Genomic DNA, 6085 nt, shown 5'->3' on the forward strand with positions numbered 1-6085 from the left:
GTGATGGACAGGGAGGCCTGGCGGGCTGCAGCCCACGGGGTCGCAAAGAGTCGGACGCGACTGAACGACAGGTACGTGGTAGATTTACAATGTTGTGTTAATGTCTGCTGTTTAACAAACTGATTCATACATACATATATATATATACTTTTCATATTCTTTTCCTTTGTGGTTTATCATAGGATATTAAATATAGGTCCTTGCGCTCTACAGTAAGACCTGGTTGTTTATCCATCATATATATATATATATTCATATAATGTTCTGACCCGTTCCCTTCTCCAGGGCATCTTCCCGACCCAGGGATCGAACCCAGGCCTCCCGCATTGCAGGTGAATTCTTCACCGCCTGAGCGACCAGGGAAGCCCCGGTTTGCAGCCGCTAACCCCAAACTCCCAATTCGTCCCTCTCCCATCTCCCGGGGAGGTGATATCTTTTGGGAAAGGAGCGGACAGTGTGCAGGAAAAGTGAGCATAGGCCTGAAGCGGAGCAGCAAGCAGGGGCACATTTCGAAAAGCCTACGGGTTTGCAGATAGCCCACCGCCCCAGGAACGTGGTCCGAAGCTCTGACGGACGGGCTGCCGATGTGTTTGACCCTGCCGTATCTTCCCACCGATTGACCAGCTGTGGGCTCCTGTCTCTGCCACCTCACGCGGGCGCCTGGTGCAATGCCCACCCCGGTCCCCGGCCCCGTGCCCATGAGTCAGGACCGTGGGTGGCAGGGGATGTTTGTACAAAACACACCGCTGGGGATGGTCGGTGACCACGGAGTTACACGTGGCCCTGACTCCAGCGCCAGTGACACGCCCACCGCGGCGCACGGTGGCATCCCCGCCCAGCGCCCCATGGCCGGTCCTCAGGGGCGTGTCTGCCGCAAAGGGGAAGCAGGGGACAGGGACAGTGAGCTGCAAAGACCCCGTGGCTGACGCAGGACATGTGCGTGCTGAGTCACTTCAGGCGTGTGTGACTCTCTGTGACCCCGTGGACTGCAGCCCGCCAGGCTCCTCTGTCCGTGGGATTCTCCAGGCAAGGATACTGGAGTGGGTTGCCACGCCCTCCTCCAGGGGATCTTCCCGACCCAGGGATCGAACCCGCGTCTCTTGTGTCTCCTGCATTGGCAGGTGGGTTCTTTACCACGAGCGCCACCTGGGAAGCTGACGTAAGCTCGATACCAGAAAAAAAGAACCAGCTTTAGCCACAGCACGCCATGTAAGGTCACCCTTGTGCTGTTTTATAGGACTTCCCTGGTGGTTCAGATGGTAAAGCGTCTGCCTACAATGTGGGAGACCTGGGTTCACATCCCTGGTTTGGGAAGATCCCCTGGAGAAGGAAGTGGCAACCCACTCCAGTGCTCTTGCCTGTCAAATCCCGTGGACGGAGGAGCTTGGCAGGCTACAGTCCACGGGGTCACAAGAAGCCGGACACAACTGAGCGACTTCACTTTCTTTCACTTTCTGCTGTTTTATAAACTATGGAGACGTTGGAGTTGCTGGCTTTTCCTACTGTTGATCTTTCCCTGATGCTTCTGGATCCTTTGCCTATAAAACAGGGGCTTACCAGTCGGCTCAGCGGGAAAGATATCCGCCTGCCAATGCAGGAGACGCGGGTTCCATCCCTGGGTCGGGAAGATCCCCTGGAGGAGGGCATGGCCACCCACTCTGGTATTCTGGCCTGGAGAATCCGGACAGAGGAGCCTGGTGGGCTACAGTCGATGGGGCTGCCTAGAGTCGGACACGGCTTGGAGACTGAACAACGAGATTGATCACGTCAGGCTCAAAGGCTCCTGCGGATTCACAGCGTCACATTCATCACACACTGATAGCCATCAATGTGTCAGTGACCATGTATCGATATCGATCTAACAGACCTAGCACATCCGACCGAGGGTGGCTGCGGATACCAGGGGAACTCTCCGTGTGGGGGAACGGGCGCCTCTGGGAAAGCCCTGTACTTCCCTCTCAAGCTGGCTGCCAACGTAAAAATGCTCTAAAAATAAAGTCTCTGCTGAAGAGAAAGATGCCTCCTCTGGGGGATCCCTCCACCCTTTGCCCCTTGTGACCGTGAATCTGCTGTGGGCCGTCTACAGCGTGTCCAGAGAACACGTAAGCGTTCCTCCTCCGTGTTACCGCACGGGGCGGGGCGGGGGGCCGGGGGGCACAGAGAGACGGCAGATCTGCGAGCCTGGTTCCTTCCAGAGGAAGAACATGTGTTGTTTCTGCTGTTGAGTCACCACGTCCCAAGTCAGTCTCTGCGACCCCGTGGACCGCAGCACGCCAGGCCTCCCTGTCCATCACCAACGCCCGGAGCTTGCTCAGATGCATGTCCATCGAGTCGGTGGTGGCCTCCAACCATCTCATCCTCTGTTGTCCCCTTCTCCCGCCTTCCGTCTTTCCCAGCATCAGGGTCTTCTCCAATGAATCAGTTCTTCGCATCAGGTGGCCAAAGTATTGGCGCTTCAGCATCAGTCCTTCCAGTGAATATTCAGGATTGATTTCCTCTAGGATGGACTGGCTGGATCTCTTTACAGCTCAAGTGAATGAGCCCGACTTTGAGGTGGCGTGAGGTGACTTAAGACGCCACATCTAGACAGCATCACAGAAAAAAAAGACGAGATGCTGCTCTTTGTCAGTCACCCCTCCACACCTGGAACCCCTCTTTCTCTTTGCCAGTTCTGCTCTTGGCTAACCCAGAACTCTAAAAGTGAGTGAAGTCGCTCAGTCGTGTCCGACTCTTTGCAACCCCGTGGACTGTAGCCCACCAGGCTCCTCCTTCCATGGGATTCTCCAGGCAAGAATACTGGAGTGGGTTGCCATTTCCTTCTCCAGGGGATCTTTCCATCCCGGGGATCAAACCTGGGTCTCCCGCATTGCAGGCAGATGCCTTACCGTCTGAGCTACCAGGGAAGCCCAGACTCTAAAGATCATGCTTAATACAGCTTGGTCTTTTTTTTTTTTTTCCGGTATTTGTTTATTGTTCACGTTTGACAGAAAGCAAGAAAATTCTGTAAAGCAGTTAAAAAGTGAAGTGAAGATCGCTTAGTCGTGTCCGACTCTTTGTGACCCCGTGGACTATACAGTCCCTGGAATTCTCCAGGCCAGAATACTGGAGTGGGTGGCCATCCCCTTCTCCAGGGGAATCTTCCCAACCCAGAGGGATGGAACCCAGGTCTCCCACATTGCAGGCAGATTCTTTACCAGCTGAGCTACCAGGGAAGCCCAAGAATACTGGAGTGGGTAGCCTATCCCTTCTCCAGGGGATCTTCCCAACCCAGGGATGGAACCCAGATCTCCAGCATTGCAGGCAGATTCTTTACCAGCTGAGCCTCCAGGGAAGCGCAAAGCAGTTAATCTTCAGTTAAAAAGATCAATCTTAAAAAAATGATTGGGTTATATTTAGTTGTCTGCGTTGGAGCTCAGCACGGACGGTCTTCACTCTGGCGCGTGTGGAGTTCGGTTGTCGCGTTTGTGCAGGCTGCCTTGCTCCAGCACGTGGGATCCCCGTTCCCCGCCCAGCGATGGAGTTAGCCGGGAGAGAGACGTGTGCTGTGACTGCGAAGCGGGTGACGCACCCACACACGCCCTGCAGCTGCCACCCCGCCCGGCTCCCCATGGCCGGTCCCGAGAGATGCCTGCCACAAAGGGGAAGCAGGGGTCAGGGAGAGTGAGGTGCGTCCCTTGCGTTGCAAAGCAGGTTCTTAACCACCGGACCACCAGGGACATTCCAGTATACAGATTTCTTGGGGCGGGGGAGGGGGGACGTTACAGAAAATAACAGATTCCCTTTCAAGGTATTCTCATCCAATAGTGCTGGCTGGTCAGCCCCTCTTCAGGCCCGCTCACTGGGTTGATGCATCCAAGACCTGGTGTGGCTCCTTCTATCTTGCTGGGTATCCATCTCTCACCTTCCACCTGCTTCTTCAAAGCCTCATGAAGTACTCGGGTTCCTCCAGGCAAAAGGGGCTCCACGGACTACTCCTCAGCTGTGGGATTTGAATACACCACACCCAAAAGATGACATTTTTTTGTGTGTCAAGATGATTTTAAGCTGAAGACCTTTGAATTGCAACTGATGCAGGGGAAAAAAAAAAAAAAGTCTTCTTGGAGCTTCCCTATCTGATCAAAAGCAGCAATTTCTGAGAAATAGGGCTCCATAAATACCTCTCCTCTGGGGTGGGTCTACTCCCTAGTGGGAGAAGACAGTAAAAGCCCCCACCCCCACCCCGCAAATTCCATCTCCAGGGCAATTTTGCAGCTTTGAAGGAGGTGGAAAATTCACTCTTATCTGTGTAAACACTGTCCCACTCTCTCATCTCCTGTTTGTTCTCCTGAAAACCCACTTACGTATCACAAAGCCATTTGTTTTCCCCTAAGTGAGCTTTATCCACCTCCCCATCACCTACTGAGTTAGGCACGTTTTTCCTGTGGTTCAGTCGCTCATTCGTGTCTGACTCTTTTGCGGCCCCATGGACTGCAGCCCACCAGGCTCCTCTGTCTGTGGGATTTCTCAGCCGAGAATCCTGGAGTGGGTTGCCATTGCCTTCTCCAGGGGATCTTCCCAACACGCGGATCAAACCTGCATGTCCCCATCGGCAGGCGGATTCATCACCACTGAGCCTCCTGGGAAGCCCAAGTTAGATAAACACCAAACTCTAACCATTCCCTGGAATCACTCGTCACCAAGTTTCTCCCCCATGTATGCATGCTGAACATGTAAACTCTGCTTTCCTCTTTCCTACAAACCGATCGTCTTGTCAATTTAATTTGCAGGGGCACCGGGACAGAACCTAAGAGGATAGAGGGGAAAAGATTTTTTTTTTTCTTTCATTTTTCCCCCTCCTTCCCCCTCTTCTCTGAAAGAGTCAATCCTCTTTCTTAGCCCAGAATCTTATAGAACCATGTTCCACTAGTGCCTGCCCATGTAGTGTCATTTCTGTGACGCACTTGTTCCCTTTCCATCATTACCGTTTGGGGATGTGAAGGAAGTCTACCGAGGGTCGCCCAGCATCTTGAATCTGACACGATATCAGGCGACTGAGGAGTCTTGGAGAGCATCAAAGAAGGAGGCTCTTTTGACCTGGAAGTCAAGGTAGCATTTGCCATCCTCAGCTATCTGAACGGGGCTCCCACGGAGATGGGTTTTTCCGTGGGGTCAGAGGACAGGCCAGGTGGCAGGGAGCAGGTGGACTTTCTGTCCACTGTAGCCGTTTGGACACCAGATGGATGGTCCAAGCTTACTGCCCCTACAAGACTTAGCGTCACACCTATGTGAGTTTCTGCAGTTGGTTGTAACAGCACCACAGGCAGGGTGGCTGAAAACAGCAGAAATGTACCATCTGGCAGTTCTGGGAGCCAGGAGTCCAAAAGCAAAGCGTCAGCAGGGTGGGTTCCATGTACTTAAGAGCTTGTGTGCTCGGCAGAGGGAGACCCCAGTGCTCAACGTTGCAACTCTATGGCCAAGACAGTCAAGAGGTTGTCTTTTCTCTGCCTTGAGATGTAGGCATTGTGCACTGGTCCAGGTTCGATCCCTGGGTCGGGAAGATGCTGTGGAGAAGGAAATGTCAATGCACTTCAGTATTCTTCCCTGGAAGATGGCATGGACAGAGTAGCCTGTTGGACTGCAGTCCACGGGGTCACAAAAGAGTTTGACATGAATGACGGACTAACACACACCATGGTCTACCCGTCAGTCTTAAAAGAAATCAACCCTGGATACTCATTGGAAGGACTGATGCTGAAGCGGAAACTCCAATACTTTGGCCACGTGATGCGAAGAGCTGACTCATTGGAAAAGACTCTGATGCTGGGAAAGACTGAAGGCGGGAGGAGAAGGGGACGACAGAGGATGAGATGGTTGGATGGCATCACTGACTCAGTGGACGTGAGTTTGAGCAAGCTCTGGGAGTTGGTGATGGACAGGGAGGCCTGGCGTGCTGCAGTCCATGGGATCACACAGAGTCAGACACAGCTCGGCGACTCAAAAGCAACAACAACCTTGGTCTACGTGGCACAGACCCCTTATGACCCCCGAGTTCCACTCTCGCACCACCTGAAGCCAATCCCTCCTTTTCCAAGTTTCTTGATCATCA

This window comes from Odocoileus virginianus, unplaced genomic scaffold, assembly GCF_023699985.2.
Source record: "Odocoileus virginianus isolate 20LAN1187 ecotype Illinois unplaced genomic scaffold, Ovbor_1.2 Unplaced_Contig_6, whole genome shotgun sequence".
Classification (NCBI taxonomy): domain Eukaryota; kingdom Metazoa; phylum Chordata; class Mammalia; order Artiodactyla; family Cervidae; genus Odocoileus; species Odocoileus virginianus.